At 38.1% G+C, this 21,443-nt stretch overlaps 1 protein-coding gene across 13 annotated transcripts in view; it reads right to left on the bottom strand.

The window, feature by feature from the left end:
- MAGI2 (membrane associated guanylate kinase, WW and PDZ domain containing 2) overlaps positions 1-21,443 on the bottom strand; it is a 1,444,461-nt gene that overhangs the window by 264,464 nt on the left and 1,158,554 nt on the right. The window lies entirely within an intron of this gene.

The raw sequence follows: 21,443 nt of genomic DNA, 5'->3' as shown, positions 1-21,443 counted from the left end.
GCTACTGAGAGTAGAGACAATAGTATAGGAAACTGGAGAGAGAACAAGTAGTGAGACTATAGATGTGGTGGCTGTCTATCTACTACATCTAAGAAGTCTGGTAGGGAGAGGTAGAAAATGCATAGAAAAGTAATCAGAGCAGGCAGACAGAAGAGCAAAGAGGAGGAGGAATTGGGAAAGAGAAAACACATTGGGTTAGGAGAATGTGATCCAAGATCAGAGTATGTGAATTTGAAATTTTGGCTTGAAGTTTGGCTTCAGATTGAGAAAGGTACCTTTTTATCTGACTCCAGAGGGGAAACAAAAGGGTAGTAGGAGCAATAGCATCTTGATTTATAAGGAAACTCAAATCATTATCTCAGCAAAGTAGGGTAAGAGATGCTTATCCTGGGGAGTACTGGGAATTACAAAAAAACACACAACAACCAAACATGCATTCTAAGATTTTTCAATGTCTCTGCCCTGATACAGAGTACCATTAATTAGCTGCTGATTTCATGGCACTGCTGTTCCTCAAGAGTAGGTTTTGGAGTAGAAGACAATCAAGTTTCTAGTGAAGTGAGGTTGTCTGCTCTACTAATTCAGATAAGCAAAAACTCATAATTTAAGTATTTCAATAATTGCCTACACTCCCGCCTTGTGTTTTGTGGATCTGGATTGATATGGTTTTTATAAGCTCTCTGAAATAATACAAGTTAAAGAAGAGATTACTACTCAAATATAGATGTGGAAGATTTTTCTGTTCATAAGGACTGTGATGGATAGTTTTATGTGTCAAGTTGGCTAGACTGTAGTCCCAATTATTCAATGAAACACTAATCTCGATGTTGCTTGGTAAATACATTTTGTGGATATAGTTAACATCTACAATTAACTGACTTTAAGTAAAGGAGATCATCGTTGATACTTTGGCCAGGTCTCATCCAATCAGTTGAAAGGCCTTAAGAATAAAATTGAGGTTTCCCTGAGGAAGAAGAAATTTTGCCTCAAAACTGAAGCATCAGTTCCTGTCCAAGAGTTTCCAGTCTGCTTCCCTGCCCTTCAGATTTTAAATTTGCCAGCCCTCACGATTTGTGTGAGCCAATACCTACTCTGGTTTTGTTTCTCTGGAGAGCACTAGCTATACAGAGACCAAAGCTCAAATTTTACTGAAAAGAGGAGTCTGATCTCCTATTTCTGGAACTATACAATGTATCTATTCAAACTTATTTATTAAACTTATTGGAGAAAAATGAAGATGATGGTGATGGTTAGTGATTAGGGCAGGGGGTATGTGACAAGGGATGTGGGAGAAGGATTTTAACATATCGGAACTGGTTTCACACTACCTGGTTTTACTAGTTGGTTTTTAGTCCTTTACTTACTTGGTACAGCACAAACACCAAATGGGATCAGATTCTTTGGATTAATCACACTTCTTCAGTTCTGGGATTGTATTTCCTGTTGACTCAAACGGTGGTATCAGAACTCTCAGTTAAACACACAGAAATACAGCTTATGTCTGAACAATTTTGTTGAGACATAGTCCAAAAACATTTGTCTAGGGGAAGGCTTAAGTCACTCCGAGTGGATAAACTGGCACGTCTAAGTCTCCTGCTTTGTAGGTAAGTTGTGACACACCATATTGTATGCTGTGTGTGTGTATTCATATTTAAATTTTCTCGTTTGTGCTGTTTTAGACACAATTTCAATTATTTAGTCAGGAAGAGAGTCCAGGCTGAACATCAGGCTTAAAACTGCAGTAAACAGGTGAATGATATCCTAAATTCAATCACCCTCAGGGCATCTTAGCTGCAGCTAGGAAATAAAGAAGGGAGAAGTCAGGTGGGAGCTGATGAAACCAAATTGATAGGCCTGAGCCAGCATTAAGGAGACTAACCCATGTTCCTGTGTTCAGATCCCTCTGAGTGGGGAGACAGTCATGGGATATATACGTGTCTGTGCATGTGTGTGTGTGGTGTGTGTTGGTCCATCCAGAGTGTTCCTTCCCATTGAGGCTACAGTTGTAGTTTAAGTGAGCACAGAAACAATTTAGTGAAAATTCTTGCTTTTCTGGCTCCAGTAGCAGGATCTGTCATTAACTAAAGCGGCAGTGCTTAACTACTATCAATACGGAGATTGAAAACTGAAAAGTGTAAGACTTGCCTCATACAGGACACCTGCAGGCATCCTCAAACCCAGCAGCAATCTCAGCTTATCCTTAAGCAAACCCAGCTTAAACATGGCAAGCAAACCCAGCTTAATCAAACCCAGCTTAACCAGCTGAAACATGGCAAGTTTGCCGCCTTCAGAGTGACCTCTGGGAAAACTCAGAATTTAAGCTGGAAATAGAATGGCCTTTGAGATAGGGCAAGGTAAGCAGCGCTCAGCACAGTTTCTGGGGGATTTGGAAGGGTGCCCTGATGCTGCAGGATCAGGTGGCACTCATGGCATGGGGAAGCTATCTCCTGTGGGGAAAAGGAAGTCACTTGTTTAGCTAAACTGAGGCTCATCACCCCACAAATACCTCCTTCACAAAGAAAGACAAATTGTGGGGGACATGGAAGGGGTGGTGGTTAATGGTGGATACCAAATTTGTATCTAATTTAGAGTTAAAGCCAGGAAAGGACAGGAAAGAGCCACTGAACTTTCACTTTCTCAGCTTACAATATATTGTTTGTAAGAGACCTGCAAAACACAAGAACTCCTCTTTCAGAATTCCTGGCAGCTGGTTATCCCACTGCAGCTGTTATAATAAGGAAGTGAAGGAGGAAAGGAGATTGATATTTATTAAGTATTCATTACGTGTCAGCACATAGAATCTTGTTTAGTCCTCCCAAGAGTCCCGTGACATAAGTATCACTACCTCCATTTTACCAGGTTAGAAAGATTAGACTGAGATGTTAAGTATGTTCCAAGGAACTCAGGAGTAAGTGGTGGGGCCAGGTGGGTGGAACCATAAAGCCTTGACACTCAGACTGTGGACAGTCAGGGACTATAACAATGGCATCACTGGAGTTGTTTAGAAATACAGAATGTCAAGTCCCTCCCCCTACCATCTGCATCAGGAATTGCCTTTTAACTTGATCTTCAGGTGATGGGTATACAAAAAAAAAAAAAAAAAAGATTGAAAAGCACAGCTCTGAAGCGTGTTGTCTTCCCACCAGTTCACTCTATGGAGGTGGGTCATCACACCACGGCAGAGCCATAATTGTTAAATATTCTTCCTTAAACTGAATCAAAATCTCCTTCCTCATAACTTTTACCTGCTATCCTTCAAAGAGTCATCAGATATCATTTTTTTCTCTTTCTTTTCATTTTTCTAATCTAAGCTGAACTCTTTACATTTATTAAATATCCTCTTCAGTCTACATTTTTAGTCTGAGATCCTTTTGAATCCTGATTCATTTCTCCAGCACTTATAATCTATACATTTAGCAGGCATATTTTGTTGTTATTCATTCATGATCTATTGATATCTTTAAAAACTTTAAAATACATACTGATGTGGCTTGGCTGTGTCCCCACCCAAAATCTCATCTTGAATTGTAAAAATCTCCATAATCCCCACATGTCAAGGGAGAGATCAGGTGGATGTAATTAAATTATGGGGGCAGTTTCCCCCCATCCTATTCTCATGATAGTGAGTTCTCACCAGATCTGATGGTTTCATAAGGGACTCTTCCCCGCTTCACTCAGCACCTCTCCTTCCTGCCACTTTGTGAAGTAAGTGCCTTGCTTCCTCTTATCCTTCCACCATGATTGTAAGTTTCCTGAGGCCTCTCCAGCCATGCTGAACTGAGTCAATTAAACTTCTTTCCTTTAGAAATTACCCAGTCTCAGGCAGTTCTTTATAGCAGTATGAAAATGGACTAATACACATACATACTCTCTCAGTCTAAATACAGTCACAAGTAGAGTCTGGCGGCATAGTGATATTAATTCATTTGTGAACTCTGTGTATTCAGAAAGCTACACATTATCCTGAGGTATTTTCCAGGTGATATTTAACCAACTTATCTCCATCAAGAGTTTTTTTGTTAAGTGTCTTGCTAAACTCAAAATACTCTATGGGACTATCCTAATAACCTTATTTCATGGAAGAAATAAGATGGAGCAAAACTCCATCTCAAAAAAAAAAAAAAAAGGAGAAAACTTGCCTGGCTTTCATGTTCCATATTTCTCCCATTCACTTTCATTTCTTACAGAATTTTCACTGTGAGTTCTTTCAAGAGAATAAACTTTGAATGCTTGGAATCAGAAAACATGTTTCTAATACCATTGAATTGCCTTTTGCAACAATCACTTCATCTATGAAACAGACATAATCTTAAGAGATGATATATGGGAAGGTATTACATAAACTATAAAGCATGTATAGTACTATTGCTGGTATTAAAACAACTTTGGATTTAAAAAGAAGCTTTGGAATATAATCAATGTCTTAGAAGCTTTGGAATATAATCAATGTCCTGGAGACTTAAACTCATTTAGTGGTTGATGCTCCTTTACCTTGATTTTCCCTGTCCTGGTTCTTCTACCACTCGGAGTCCCTATACCAAATTCTTTCCAAAGGCCATTGAAGTGATACTGTTTGTCTTGCCAAGACTTTCTCTTAGACCAAAAGTTAGCAAACTGTGACAAGTAGGCAAACCCAGCACACTGCCTATTTTTGCAAATAAAGTTTTATCGGGACAGCCAACGTCATGTTTTTACATATTGCCTGTGAATGGTTTTGTGCTACAACAGCAGAGTTGAAATGTTGCATCAGAGACTGTGTAGCCCATAAAGCCACGAATATTTACTATCTATCATCTATCTTGTCTTTTCCAGGAAATGTTTGCTGACCCCTGCCTTAGACTGTAAATTTCAGAAAAAAAGGACTTTCTGAATATGTAATTTTCTGCATACAATTCCTAATCCAACTTTGTACTTAGGTAATAAATTCATTTTATGATAATTTCTTTATGGCCTAAATATAATTCTGAAATAAAATGGTGCAGGGTGATTCAATTGATCAATCTGGATTAAGATATTTAGCTAGAAAACTCTATTGATTTCAAGCTTTGTTGACTTCATGAGGGGTGGGAGGGTCACAATATTTGTTCAATTTTCAGCATTAAGAAGTCCTAAACATTAAACCAAAATGGATCCTTCATGATTTGACTGATGTTTATGTTAAAAATGAGCTATCAGATTCCATTATCCAACAAAGTAAATATCTATGGAAATAATATAGAAGTTTAGGCTGAACTCAAGAAATAATAAGATATGACCTGGATTTCCTTTCATTTATTATATTGCTTTTATTATTATTTTAGAGATGAGGTCTCACTATGTTACCCAGGCTGGTCTTGAACTCCTGAGCTCCAGTGATACTTCTGCCTCCCAAAGTGCTGGGATTATGGATTTCCTTTGAAAATAATTTTCCTAGTACAATGTGTTCTCACAAAATTTGAATATTCTAAAACTTAAATACAGAGGAAAAGTTTTCTGAAATTATGTATCTCAAGAGTCAAAGCTTGAAATCACTTTGTTTTCTAGGCCTTCTTCAATAAAGAATTTCGGATGAAGTACATGTTATTCTGTATTCTGTATGACAGTCTGTTGTTTCCAAGAGAATAATAACAAGCTGTCCTTGAAAAGAATGGCTGGTGATGGAATTAGCTCTAGAGAATTTAAGGTAGTATTTGCCAAGAAAGAAGGTCAGTCTGATGTTGTGTCAAATATATCCTTTATTAACTTGAATAAGTAAATATACCTAATAAATTACGAAGTGCTTGGTGAGTTACCTGACCATTGTTTTTAAATGTTCTCATTAGCATTTCTTGTCTGTAATAAATGATTTTAAATTTAGTGTTTCTCTGAAATGGTATTTTAAATTCCCTGAAAGAAATATTCTCAATTTTTCATGGGAGAGAATGGCTAGGAAATTTTTTCATAATTGTGATCTAGCTTGTGTACTCAGGTAACTGATAAAGTAATGGATCAGTCATCTATAGAATACATGCCTATTCCAAAGTGGTTATTGCTGTATGTCATGGCATCTGTAATTGGCCTAAAAAGCGATAAATCTGTTTTTGTAAAGTAACCCAAAAGACCCCATTAAAAGTGGTATTTTAAATGTCAATGAGCATGTATTCTATTTAATTTATGTTAATAGGCCATAAATGGGAGAAAATTGATGAAAAATATTACCTTTTCTGCATGTTAAAACTCAGGAGTAATTATTTTTCATTTTTCACTTAAGGATAAGCAGGTGTTTAACACAACATTAAATAAATGCCTCAGTACCACAAGGTGATAAATGTGTAACATTTAACAGATGAGTAAATTAAAATTGTGTCTAAAACAGCACAAACAAGAAAAAATTTAAATATGAGTACACACACAGTATATAACATGGTGTGACACCACTTACCTACAAAGCAGGAGACTTAGACATGCCAGTTTACACCTGAAATGGCTTAAACCTTCCCCTAGGCAAATGTTTTTTTAAGAACCAGTTTCTAGTTATTTTTTGACATTTTAAATATGAAAAATAGCCAATTCTGTTTAAAAATAGAGAACTATGCACTTTAATTAAGTTGCTATCCAATCTCAGCTGTTCCTGAGGACTTTTGGCAAACACACTTTTATTCATGTGTCCACTCCTCTCTGCTTCACCTACCCTAATTGGTGTTTGGGCTGAGGAAAGGGGAGGTTTTTTTTTTTTTTATTTTTTAAATAAGAATCCTTCATTTCCAGTCTGAAGAAGCTGATCACGCTGATTTGGCCAGAAGTCAATGCAATGTATTTATCAGTATCTAGCTGAACTTTTGAAGTGGTGCATTCCCTTTATATATTCTAGTGGATTCAGCATGATTTCCAAGCAAAAAGGAATAATATAGTTCACTGAGCTGTAAGGTAGTCAGCAGCTCAGGACATGAATTCTAACATGAATTCTAATTTGACTCCAGGTGTGGTTTTGTCTTCAGTGGAGAAACTTGGCTGCCTGTCATCAAAATGGGAGCAGAATCAGCCGCTAGTGTGTCAATTAACAAAGGGACCTTGATTATATGGTAGGAGAATCTTCCTCCCTCCCCCAAAACACTGTTATGTTTGAGCTAATGACCAGGAATTTCTCTGGGCAAAATCACGTTTTGAATTTCATTCCAGAAATAAGTACAGAAAATACATGCTAAAAATAAATGGTTTACAATTTTAAAAAACACACTTTACAGTTTAAATTAGAATTAACATGGGCAGCAGCTGAAGGATAAATAAGGGCTGGTCAACTGGCCATGGACACTCTGAATGGTTTAACAGCCTGTGAGTAACTTTGACAACTTAGGAGACAGCTTTTATGAGCCAGGGCAAAACGAACTCACTGAAACCACTGTTTCTAGTACATGGATTCACACACAGAGATGCTTAGCAAAACTTGCACTCCAACAAATACCAAAACCTCCCACATGAGAAAGTGTTAGCAGCAGGGCAGACAATCTAGGTTATGATCCAAAAAAAATCTTAATCCATTTTTAGAACTCCTTTGTATTCTGAGATTTTTGGTAAAATAGTTACATAATTATGGTGAATTATTTTACCTCTCTCAGTCTCCAATAAATGAACAAAACAATTCAAAATGCTTCCTATTTGTGAGTAATTTTGCTAGTCATTTTGCTGGTGCTGGGAATAATAAAAATAGATGATGCTTATTTTATCCTTGTTATGTGCCAGGCTAGGTGCCAGGCATTGTGTGCAACCCTTAATACAAATTATCTGATAACCCTCACGGGAATCCTATGGTCATAAGACTGTTAATGTCCTAGTTTGGGAAATGGGGAAACTAAAGCCCGAAAGGTTAGTAACTTGCCCATGGTCACCAGAGTTTGCACTCCTAACCATTACCTTTAACTGCCTCTCTGTGCTCTAAGCTCAGCAGTGTTTCTTAAAGTTGAATGAGCTTATGAGATACCTGGCATCCTGTTACAGTGCGTTTTCTGATCAGGACATCTGCGTGGGGTCCAAGATTCTGCATATCTTGACAAGTTTTCAGGTGATGCCAATGCTGCTGGTTCATGGATCACAGTGTGAATAACAAGCCTCTAGACCCTGCAGTTCATACTTGAGTTGGCATATTAGAAATATCAGGGCAGTTTTTAAAAACTTCTTTGTCCAGGTTCCATCCCATGTCACTTAAAATCTCTGGGACTGGAATGGAGGTATGAAAACATATTTTAAAGATCCCTAAATAATCCTTATGTATCATTATGTATCATGCTGTAGAAATCAATTTAGTAGCTCAGTGTTAAAAATTAGAATAAAGTGCACTGCATTAGTAAGCAATATTACTCTTTGAAATGTTTTAATATCCATTGTGTGTGTGTGCACACTAAGTTTATGGTGTAAAATGTATTCCTTATTGTAGGTCAAGGTAAAAAAAAATTTGAAAGCTCCTTTCAATACTAAATTTGTTTTCTCTCTTTTTCCCTCCCTCTCTCTATTCCTCCTCCCTACCCCCATATTTTGTCTTATTCTTAAGAGGATTTAAGAGACATTACAAATATCCACACTTTTAAAAGATATTTTTCTTGTCTGTAAGAAGCTCATCATCTACTAGGGGAGCTGAATATTTTACCATACAAAGGAGGAGTGTTATACAAAATACATGAAATATTTTGGGAACCCAGATAAACAAGGAATATGGTGATTTACTATTTAGGGGATTCAATGAAGGCATCATATAAGAATTGATACGTGACCTTTGTTTTGAGTAGGAATTGGCAAGTTAAAGGGGAGGGTAAGAGATTCCAGCAAGAGGCATTCCTTCCATCTTGTGTAAAGGCAAGGCACGGTCTATGTTTTACTTGCAGGATTATGATAAACTTGGAGATGAGGACAATCATGAGAGTCCGCTGAGGTGAAGGGCTGTGGGGGCATGTCTGGGGAAGGTACTGGAAAGCTATATACTAGAATGGTCAAGGAGAAAGAGAGAAGCTGCAGCTCAAAGCTCGAGAAGAAGCCCCAAGCATTGGTTCTGAAGGAGAGGAGGAAGGCTTCATGGTCTCAGAGAGAAATAAAATCAGGAACTGGTGGTGGGGATAAGTATGAAATTGGTTAACAAGAATGGTTTCTGATAAAGACCAGGCAGATATGTTGATATCAGAGCTTGAGGATTTATACCCAAATAGACAGACAAGTTTCATGAAAGGACAGCTGAGAGAATGAATGTAGCCGGATGGAATACCGCGACATAAGGCTGCACATGGTAAGCTGGGACTTTATAGTGGAGGACATTGTATTCCAGGCTAAGGAATTATCTTTGTTTGTTTCTTTGTTTTATAATCTTCAGAGGGAATTACTCCCACTATGAGGGGAGTGGCATAATCATTTTTTAAAAGATAATTCTGGAGGTAAAGTTAGGGTTCAACTGGAATGTAAAATAACTACTGCATTGATTAAGGTAACAGACAATGAGGTCCCGAACTAATCCAATGGCAGGGCTTAAGAAAGGAGAGCGATTTCTGAAAAGGGATTGTCAAGGTTTATTAAATGTGGAGTTCAGAGAGAAGGAGAAATTTTGAGAGCTAGTGTTAAGGTTCTAGCTTGGGAAATGAATAGCTAAACATACTATTAGCTCAGACTGTTAAGGTGTTTTTAAGGTGGAATGTCTGATATGTAGTAGGAAATACTGAGTCCATTGGAGGAGGAGCATATCATGTAGACAATGAAGGAGGTGGAACAGACAATCTCTGTGACACGAGGTTGGTACTGTCAGATTGTCATTATGAAAGGATGTAGTTAAAACACAAATAAGTAGCATTAGCTTTCAAAAATCTGTATTCTTGAGTCATAAAGAAAATCTGTATAGATGACTACTGAATTAATCTTCAAGTCACCTGAGTGATCTTTACCATCATATTTTCTAAGAATATAAGGAAGATGAATGTAAACTACAGCTGTATAATTTCTTCCTGTAATCATATTTTAGGCTAGAATAGTAATTTTGGTTTCATAGCAATCATTTAAAAGTGTTTTTCTTTTTTCCTACAGAGAATGTTGTTATATAAGAAGCTAACCTACTTTAAGTAGGAGTGGATATGACTACTCATTGACAATTACAGTAGATTCAGCAGGAAAAAATCAGTTACCTATTCTATTTTCACAATTTGGGGATTTGAGACTAGTTGTGTCAAACATCTTTCTATCAGGATATGTTCTAGACTTAACAAAGATACCCAAGTTATCATTTAGACAAGAGAAGAAGAAATGCCTATAAATACTATCATCTTCCTTTCCCTAAAATAAATGTGCAAGATAAATCCAAGTGCCTGGATTTTCAATGTGAGTATATTATTTCAAACGCACGAAATCACTAAATAAGCAGAAGAGAAAACATTTCCAGGCCTGTAAATCCAGCAGTGCTTTTGCTCATTTCATGGGATGAATAATTTTAATGGAATTCTTCTACCATGAGACAGGCAGATTTAATACATAAATTTAACATGACAATGTAATAATAAGCTACATGAAAAATAATATTTAAATAATAAAACCATACCTCCTTCTAAATTTAATCACTTATTTGTATTTTCCCATTAAAACTCAATGTAAACAATATTAACAGTAATTCAAAATTAATCATGTACTGTTTAACTTCTATTTGACATTACCTACATCTTTTTTCTCAATGCTTTCTCCTTGCCTAGGTTCCTTGTTTTAATTCTTCAGGAAATACGGTAAGGGCAGTTCAAAGATGCCCAAATAGGAACAGCTCCAGTCTATAGCCCCCAGCGGGCGCGAAGCAGAAGATGGATGATTTCTGCATTTCCAACTGAGCTTTGAAGAGTGTAGTGGTTCTCCCAGCATGGAGTTTGAGATCTGAGACTGGGCAGACTGCCTCCTCAAGTGGGTCCCTGACCCCCAAGTAGCCTAACTGGGAGGCACCTCCCAGTAGGGGCTGACTGGCACCTCATGCAGCCAGGTGCCCCTCTGAGACAAAGCTTCCAGAGGAAGGATCGGGCAGCAACATCTGCCATTCTGCAGTATTTGCTGTTCTGCAGCCTCCGCTGGTGATACCCAGGCAAACAGGGTCTGGAGTGGACCTCCAGCAAACTCTAACAGACCTGCAGCTGAGAATCCTGACTGTTGGAAGGAAAACTAACAAACAGAAAGGACATCCACACCAAAACCCCATCTGTACGTCACCATCATCAAAGACCAAAGGTAGATAAAACCACAAAGATGGGGAGAAAACAGAGCAGAAAAGCTGAAAATTCTAAGAATCAGAGCGCCACTTTTCCTCCAAAGGAATGCAGCTCCTCACCAGCAAATGAACAAAGTTGGATGGAGAATGACTTTGATGAGTTGGCAGAAGTAGGCTTCAGATGATTGGTAATAACAAAATTCTCCAAGCTAAAGGAGGATGTTCGAACCCATCGCAAAGAAGCTAAAACCTTGAAAAAAGATTAGACGAAAGGCTAACTAGAATAAACAGCATAGAGAAGACCTTAAATGACCTGATGGAGCTGAAAACCATGGCATGAGAACTATGTGATGCATGCACAAGCTTCAGTAGCTGATTCAGTCAAGTGGAAGAAAGGGTATCAGTGATTGAAGATCAAATGAATGAAATGAAGCGAGAAGAGAAGTTTAGAGGAAAAAGTAAAAAGAAATGAACAAAGCCTCCAAGAAATATGGGACTATGTGAAAAGACCAACTCTACATCTGATTGGTGTACCTGAAGGTGACAGGGAGAATAGAACCAAGTTGGAAAACACTCTTCAGGATATCATCCAGGAGAACTTCCCCAACGTAGCAAGGGAGCCAACATTCAAATTCAGGAAATACAGAGAACACCACAAAGATACTCCTCGAGAAGAGCAACCACAACCCCAAGACACATAATCGTCAGATTCACCAAGGTTGAAATGAAGAAAAAAATGTTAAGGGCAGCCAGAGAGAAATGTTGGGTTACCCACAAAAGGAAGCCCATCACACTAACAGCAGATCTCCCTGCAGAAACCCTACAAGCCAGAAGAGAGTAGGGGCCAATATTCAACATTCTTAAAGAATTTTCAACCCAGAATTTCATATCTAGCCCAACTAAGCTTAATAAGTGAAGGAGAAATAAGATCCTTTACAGACAAGCAAATGCTGAGAGATTTTGTCACCACCAGGCCTGCCTCACAAGAGCTCCTGAAGGAAGCACTAAACATGGAAAGGAACAACCGGTACCAGCCACTGCAAAAAATGCAAAATTGTAAAGACCATTGACACTATGAAGAAACTGCATCAACAAACGGGCAAAATAACCACCTAGCATCATAATGACAGGATCAAATTCACACATAACAATATTAACCTTAAATGTAAATGAACTAAATGCCCCAATTAAAAGACAGACTGGCAAATTGGATAAAGAGTCAAGACCCATTAATGTGCTGTATTCAGGAGACCCATCTCACATGCAGAGACACACATAGACTCAAATTAAAGGGATGGAGGAAGATCTACCAAGCAAATGGAAAACAAAAAGAGCAGGGGTTTCAATCCTAGTCTCTGATAAAACAGACTTTAAACTAACAAAGATCAAAAGAGACAAAGAAGGGCATTACATAATAGTAAAGGGATCAATGCAACAAGAAGAGCTAACTGTCCTAAATATGTATGCATCCAATACAGGAGCACCCAGATTCATAAAGCAAGTTCTTAGAGACCTAGAAAGAGACTTAGACTCCCACACAATAATAATGGGAGACTTTAACACCCCACTGTCAACATTAGATCAATGAGACAGAAAGATAACAAGGATATCCAGGAGCTGAACTCAGCTCTGGACCAAGCAGACCTAATAGACATCTACAGAACTCTCCACCCCAAATCAACAGAATATACATTCTTCTCAGCACCACATTGCACTTATTCCAAAATTGACCACACAGTTGGAAGTAAAGCACTCCTCAGCAAACGTAAAATAACAGAAATTATAACAGACTCTCAGACCACAGTGCTATCAGAACTCAGGATTAAGAAACTCACTCAAAACCGCTCAACTACATGGAAACTGAACAGCTCCTGAATGACTACTGGGTACATAATGAAATGAAGGCAGAAATAAAGATGTTCTTTGAAACCAATGAGAACAAAGACACAACATACCAGAATCTCTGGGACACATTTAAAGCAGTGTGTAGAGGGAAATTTATAGCACTAAATGCCCACAAGAGAAAGCAGGAAAGATCTAAAATTGACACCCTAACGTCACAATTAAAAGAGCTAGAGAAGCAAGGGCAAACACATTCAAAAGTTAGCAGAAGGTAAGAAATAACTAGGATCAGAGCAGAACTGAAGAAAATAGAGACACAAGAAACCCTTCAAAAGATCAATGAATACAGGAGCTGGTTTTTTGAAAAGATCAACAAAATTGATAGACCACTAGGCAAGACTAATAAAGAAGAAAAGAGAGAAGAATCAAATAGACGCAATAAAAATGACAAAGGAGATATCACCACTGATCCCACAGAAATACAAACTACCATCAGAGAATACTATAAACACGTCTATGCAAATAAACTAGAAAATCTAGAAGAAATGGATAAATTCCTGGACACATACACTCTCTCAAGACTAAACCAGGATTAAGTCAAATCCCTGAATAGACCAATACCAAGTTCTGAAATTGAGTCAATAATTAATAGCTTACCAACCAAAAAAAGTCCAGGACCAGATGGATTCACAGCCGAATTCTACCAGAGGTACCCTTGTACCTGGTACCATTCCTTCTGAAACTATTCCAATCAATAGAAAAAGAGGGAATCCTTCCTAACTCATTTTATGAGGCCAGCATCATCCTGATACCAAAGCCTGGCAGAGACACACAAAAAAAGAGAATTTTAGACCAATATTCCTGATGAACATCGATGCAAAAATCCTCAATAAAATACTGGCAAACCGAATCCAGCAGCACATCAAGAAGCTTATCCACCATGATCAAGTGGGCTTCATCCCTGGGATGCAAGGCTGGTTCAACATATGCAAATCAATAAACGCAATTCAGCATATAAACAGAACCAGTGACAGAAACCATATGATTATCTCAATAGATGTGGAAAAGGCCTTCAACAAAATTCAACAGCTGTTCATGCTAAAAACTCTCAATAAACTAGGTACTGATGGGATGTATCTCAAAATAGTAAGAGCTATTTATGACAAACTCACAGCCAATATCGTACTGAATGGGCAAAAACTGGAAGCATTCCCTTTGAAAACTGGCACAAGACAGGGATGCCCTCTCTCACCACTCCTATTCAACATAGTGTTGGAAGTTCTGGCCAGGGCAATCAGGCAGGAGAAAGAAACACAGGGTATTCAATTAGGAAAAGAGGAAGTCAAATTGTCCCTGTTTGCAGATGACATGATTGTATATTTAGAAAACCCCACTGTCTCAGCCCAAAACCTCCTTAAGCTGATAAGCAACTTCAGCAAAATCTCAGGATACAAAATCAATCTGCAAAAATCACAAGCATTCCTATAAACCAATAACAGACAAACAGAGAGTCAAATCATGAGTGAACTCCCATTCATGATTGCTTCAAAGAGAATAAAATACCTAGGAATCCAACTTACAAGGGATGTGAAGGACCTCTTCAAGGAGAACTACAAACCACTGCTCAATGAAATAAAAGAGGACACAAACAAATGGAAGAACATTCCATGCTCATGGGTAGGAAGAATCAATATCGTGAAAATGGCCATACTGCCCAAGGTAATTTATAGATTCAATGCCATCCCCATCAAGCTACCAATGACTTTCTTCACAGAATTGGAAAAAACTATTTTAAAGTTCAGATGGAACCAAAAAAGAGCCCACATTGCCAAGACAATCCTAAGTCAAAAGAACAAAGCTGGAGGCATCAGACTACCTGACTTCAAACTATTTTACAAGGCTACAGTAACAAAAACAGCACGGTACTGGTACCAAAACAGAGATATAGACCAATGGAACAGAACAGAGCCCCTGGAAATAATGCCACACATCTACAACCATCTGATCTTTGACAAACCTGACAAAAACAAGCAATGGGGAAAGGATTCCCTATTTAATAAATGGTGCTGGGAAAACTGGCTAGCCATATGTAGAAAGCTGAAACTGGACCCCTTCCTTACACCTTATACAAAAATTAATTCAAGATGGATTAAAGACTTAAATGTTAGACCTAAAACCATAGAAACCCTAGAAGAAAACCTAGGCATTACCATTCAGGACATAGGCATGAGCAAAGACTTTATGACTAAAACACCAAAAGCAATGGCAACAAAAGCCAAAATTGACAAATGGGATCTAATTAAACTAAAGAACTTCTGCACTGCAAAAGAAACTACCATCAGAGTGAACAGGCAACCTACAGAATGGGAGAAAATTTTTATAGTCTACCCATCTGACAAAGGCTTAATATCCAGAATCTACAAAGAACTTAAACAAATTTACAAGAAAAAATCAAACCACTCCATCGAAAAGTAGGCAAAGGATGTGAACAGACACTTCTCAAAGGAAGACATTTATGCAGCCAACAGACACATGAAAAAATGCTCATCATCACTGGCCATCAGAGAAATGCAAATCAAAACCACAATGAGATACCATCTCACACCAGTTAGAATGGCAATCATTAAAAAGTCAGGGAACAACAGGTGCTGGAGAGGATGTGGAGAAATAGGAACACTTTTACACTGTTGGTGGGACTATAAGCTACTTCAAACATTGTGGAAGACAGTGTGGCGATTCCTCAAGGATCTAGACCTAGAAATACCATTTGACCCAGCCATCCCATTACTGGGTATATACCCAAAGGATTATAAGTCATGCTGCTATAAAGACACATGCCCACGTATGTTTATTGTGGCACTATTCACAATAGCAAAGACTTGGAACCAACCCAAATGTCCATCAATGATAGACTGGATTAAGAAAATGTGGCACATATACACCATGGAATACTATGCAGCCATAAAAAATGACGAGTTCATGTCCTTTGTAGGGACATGGATGAAGCTGGAAACCATCATTCTGAGCAAACTATCGCAAGGACAGAAAATCAAACACTGCATGTTCTCACTCATAGGTGGGAATTGAACAGTGAGACATGGACACAGGAAGGGGAATATCACACTCAGGGGACTGTTGTGGGATGGGGGGAGGGGTGAGGGATAGCATTGGGAGATATACCTAATGCTAGATGACGAGTTAGTGGGTGCAGCGCACCAGCATGGCACATGTATACATATGTAACTAACCTGCACAATGTGCACATGTACCCTAGAACTTAAAGTATAATTAAAAAAAAAGAAGTGTCTGGGAAAAAAAAAAGATTAACAAGCAATGTCATGTTGATAGCATATACTTTCGATATGATGTGATGAGAATGCCATTTTACATCTGTGGTCTTCCTCACGAAATTCAATAGTCTCAGTATAATCATGAGCAAAACATCAGACAAATCTCAAATTGGGGAGCATTCTACAAAATTCCTGAACAGTACTCATGAGAATTGTCAAGGTCATCAAAAACAAGAAAAGTCTAAAAAACTGTCATGGCCATGAGGAGTCTAAGGAGACATGACAACTAAATGTAATGTGGTATCCTGGATGGGACCCTGGGACAGAAAAAGAACATTAAGTAAAAACTAAGGAAATCTTAATAAAGTATAGACGTTAGTTAATAATACCACATCATTATTGGTTCATTAAGGGTAACAAATATACTAATGTAAGATGTTAAGAAGAGAAATTGGGTGTTCGGTATATGGGAGCTCTCTGTACTGTCTTCACAATTTTTCTATAAATCTGAAACTGTTATTGTGTTTTTGAGACAGAAACTCTGTCACCTAGCATGAAATGCAATGGTGTGATCTCGGCTCACTGCAACCTATGCCTTCTGGGTTCAAGCAACTCTTGTGCCTCAGCCTCCCGAATAGCTGGGATTACAGGAACTGCCACCACCCTTGGCTAATTTTTGTATTTTTCAGTATAGATGGGGTCTTGCCATGTTGCCCAGGCTGGGTCTCCAACCCCTGAGCTCAAGTGATCCACTCACCTTGGCCTCCCAAAGTGTTGGGATTACAGGCATGAGCCACCACACCTGGCCTAAACCTTTTTTTTTTTTTTTTTTTTTTTGAGCTGGAGTCTCACTGTTGCCCAGGCTGGAGTGCAGTGGTGCAATCTCAGCTCACTGCAACCTCTGCCTCCCAGGTTCAAGCAATTCTCCTGTCTCAGCCTCCCGAGTAGCTGGGACCACAGGTGCACGCCACCATGCCCAGCTAATTTTTGTATTTTTTAGTACAGACAGGGTTTCTCTGTGTTGGTCAGGCTGGTCTTGAAACTCCTGACTTCAGGAGATCCACCCATCCCGGCCTCCCAAAGTGCTGGGATTACAGGCGTGGGCTACCGTGCCTGGCTATAACGGTTTTAAAATAAAAAGTTAATTTTTAAAAAGAAGGTTTATTGGGAAGGTCAAAGTAAAATAACGTATGGCAAATTCTGAATCCTACCACATCTTAAAACTATTTTTTACTGGTTGCTAACTTGAAGAATGAGTCATATTTCAAATTTGTCACAGATAGAAAATTTAAGCAGTGCTCGTTACATGAAATATGCTATTCATCATAGTAACAATGTTGCTATCTAGCAGGAAGGGTATGGCTAAATGAGATAGAAAATACCACACAATCATTAAAACCTTTAATGGCTGTAAACATTATGGGACAACATGAAAAATGCTTATGTTACAATGCTTAGTTTAAAGTAGATACAAAATTATAAGCACAGTATGATTATGGCAATTACAAAATAATTGGAAAGAAGTACATAAAAATGCTACAGGGAATATGCCAGTGGGTGTGTTATATATGGGTGATTTTTTTGGGGGTTGCCACTATTCTGTTTTCCAACTTTTAAGTTTAGGGGTACATGTACAAGATGTACAGGTTTGTGACACAGGTAAACTTGTGCCGTGGTGATTGCTGCACAGATCATTCCATCACCCAGGTATCCACAAGCTATTCTTCCTGATCCTCTCCCTCCTCTCAACCCCCGCCCTCCAACAGAAACAGACCCCAGTGTGTGTTGGATTCGTCTTATTCTTTTTGTTTTCTTCTTTTGTGGGTATTGTATTTAAAATGGCAAAAATTAATGTAATACAATTAAGAAGTATATAAAAACATCAATCAAAAAAGTATGGAAACTGCATTTCAGCATACTAATCACAAAACGAGTAACATTTTTCTTTTTCATCATGGAATTTTTGGGGTTCTGGGTGAAATTCAAGGGGTTTGTGAACTTGGATGAGAAAAAATTACATCTTGATTTTCAGTGAATTCTAACATAAATATTTGCCACTAACAACAGTAGTATAAGCAGAACCTGTGACTTTGTTATCCACAAAAATCACAGACATTTTTATATTATAGTTCTTGCAGATATCTCAAAGTAACTTTTATGTTAATTACTATATTACAACAGCTATTACACTTGCTGCTGGGTCTTAGCATTTAATAATTTAATGAAGAATCAAAAATGTTACTATATTACAAATTTGTGTTTTAAAAATATGTGGTTAACTACATATCAGTGTAATCGTTTTTCTATGTAATCCTCTGATTTTATGCATTTAAAAGCATTATTCTGAGAAGGGGCAACAGGCTTCACCAGACTACCAAAGACAATCATGACTGAAATAGTTTAGGATCGCTGATGGAAAGAAGGCTGAAAGCGCCACCATAAACAACGTGAAATTTCATATTGCACTTATCCATGAATTTTCATATAAGTAAAACAGCTTAGTGGACATCCTTAACAGCCCACGGTGGCAATAGGTAATTAATATCAAGCCCATTCACAGATAGAAATCAATACCGATTAAAGACAGTCAAAATGGGGAAGAAAGTTGATATGCATAAGTTAATTTCTCTACTTTCCAAATTAAAAATATGGTGCCTAATGAGCTGTGACTTAGTGTCAAGGAAAGAACTTATTCCCCAGGGAACATGGCAGAAATATTTTACATGGAAATGCTATAAATCTGAGTGCTACTACATTATAAACATTCTATGTTGCTATGTATTTGCAGGTTTTCTTTACTAAAAACGTATCTAAAAGTTCCTTGGAAAGGAATAACAAAATTTGACTTCCTGCTTTTTGAAACAGGCTTTCATCTGATCTCAATTGGGAGGCGTGCTTATTACAAATGATCAAAGAGGATGGTAGCCAAAACATATTGAGTCTGGCACTGTACTAAGCACTTTGTGTGTATTAATTGTCACAGTAACCCTGTAATGTAGGAATTAATGTTAAATCCATTTTAAGATGAACAAAGTGAGGTGTAAGAAGACATTATACAATGAGTGATGGAACTAGGGGTCAAACCCAATCACTGTCATTCCAGGGACCAAGCATTTAATGACCATGTCATGCTTCCATGGGTGCTAATTTAGAACAAACATCCCTAGACTATGGAATGGTTTTGGCTTCTACAGCTTTAAGATGCCAGACATAAAAGCACTACATGAGAAAAATCTGGAGCTAGTGACCCGGAGTCAAAAAAGAAGCCAATGCAAGAAATATAAAACTTTCAAGAAAGATCAGTAAATTTCAGAAAAAAAACCCTTCCATATCACAGTTACATCCCCAACAAAATGTCTCTGACACAAACGCCCTTAAGACACTTGGAGTACAAACATGTTCCCCAGAGGAACAATGTGCTGTGAATCCATCAAGTATTTGGTGGAACCAGGCATGCGAGACTCAGGCGACACAAGAACCACTTAAAGACTTACAGTGCACAATGATTTCTCTAATGCTTTCCCTTTGGAATGCAGGAAATTTCTGCCCCAGACATAATTTGAAATGATTCACATGAAACATATCCTTCACACTGCAGTTTGGTTTTTGTTTGTCTCTTTGTTTCTTATTCATTCTCATATTTGACTTATGATTGGAAACTTTTTTTGTTTTGTCCTCTGAAGTCTTATGCTAGCTTCCTGGCGTTTGCATCCAATACCCATCTCAGCAGCTTTGTACTACATTCAAAAATTGCAATTCATTTTTCTATGCTTATACATATAGAGTATGTGCTTAAGATCAGGGGTTCCAGAGCCAGACTATGTGAATTCCAATCATGGCCTCATTTTCTCAGGCTGAGTGACTTTCAGGAAGTTATTCAAACCTCTTGTTCCTCAGCCTCCCAATCTATAAAATGGGGGTGATAACAGCATGCCTATTGAAAGGGTTATCATGAGGACTAAATGATCTAATAATGCATGTAGAGCCCTGAGCACAGGGTCTGGCACATAGAGTGCTAGCCAAATGTTAGTGATTATTACACTTACTAGACTGTAAACCCCATCAGGGAGAACATTTATATTTTGATCATTATTGTATTTATAGCATAAAATTAGTGCCTGAAACAAAGCAGAAGCTCAATAAGTTATTGAATTACATTAAATATTAAATGACTCAGCTATTTCTTCCTATTTGTACCATTTCAAATTCCTTTCACATTCTTATTCAGTCATAGGCCAAACTCAGTAGACTAAGGAAAAGTTCCATATAAATGCCTTGGTCCCATCTTTACAATAGAGAAAAAAAATTCAAAGAGCAGTTTTTAATGCTTAATTTCATCCCCAAACATCTAGGGAATATAACGTGGTCACCGGGTCTGTCAGTGTGGTGAATATTTCAAATTTTGATCTCAATCTGGTGGCCAGGTGACCTAAAACATACTTTATACAGAACAGGTCCCATCTGAGATCAAGTTGTAGTTGAAATATGGCCTTTAATTTCACTCTCTGCTTTCTCTATTCTGCTTCTGTGTTTCACAAACCACCTGGTTTACTTGATTACAAACGAATATAAACAGCTTCATCTGGGATCTTATGGCTGCCATCCATCCATCCACTCCCATTTATTGAGTGCCTAATACATTTCAGGCTCTGCCCCTGGTGCTGAGGCCCTAGACATGAAAGGCAAAAGGCCCTTTAAGGAACTCAGTGATATGGAATAGGCATTTAAAATTTTATCTTCTCTAAAACTCTTAATTCTTACTCCCCCATTCCCCACCAAGCTATTCCTTTCATAGTCTTCCCCAATTCAGCTGATGGCAACGTCATTACACAGTTGTTCTGCCTTAAATTCTTACTTTCCTCTTTGAAATCTCCCTCTTAGCACATCCATCTATTCCTTCAGGAACCAAGTGGGATATGAACAGGTAAAGAGGCAATCCTAAGTATGTGATGGAAGCTATGGCAAGATAGAAACAACCCTAACTCAAACCAGGAGGCAGGGAGGGGAAAGATTTATTGGCAGAAGTGATATTTGAACTGAGTTTTGAGGAATGAATAGGGCTCGGCCTTGCTAAAGAGCTCCCCATGGCCAGACATGGTGGCTCATGCCTGTAATCCCAGCACTTTGGGAGGCCAAGGTGGGTG

Source organism: Gorilla gorilla, chromosome 6 (genome assembly GCF_029281585.2).
Source record: "Gorilla gorilla gorilla isolate KB3781 chromosome 6, NHGRI_mGorGor1-v2.1_pri, whole genome shotgun sequence".
Lineage (NCBI taxonomy): Eukaryota > Metazoa > Chordata > Mammalia > Primates > Hominidae > Gorilla > Gorilla gorilla.
The sequence above is the reverse complement of the archived record's forward strand: the minus strand, read 5'-3'. Positions and strand labels throughout refer to the sequence as shown.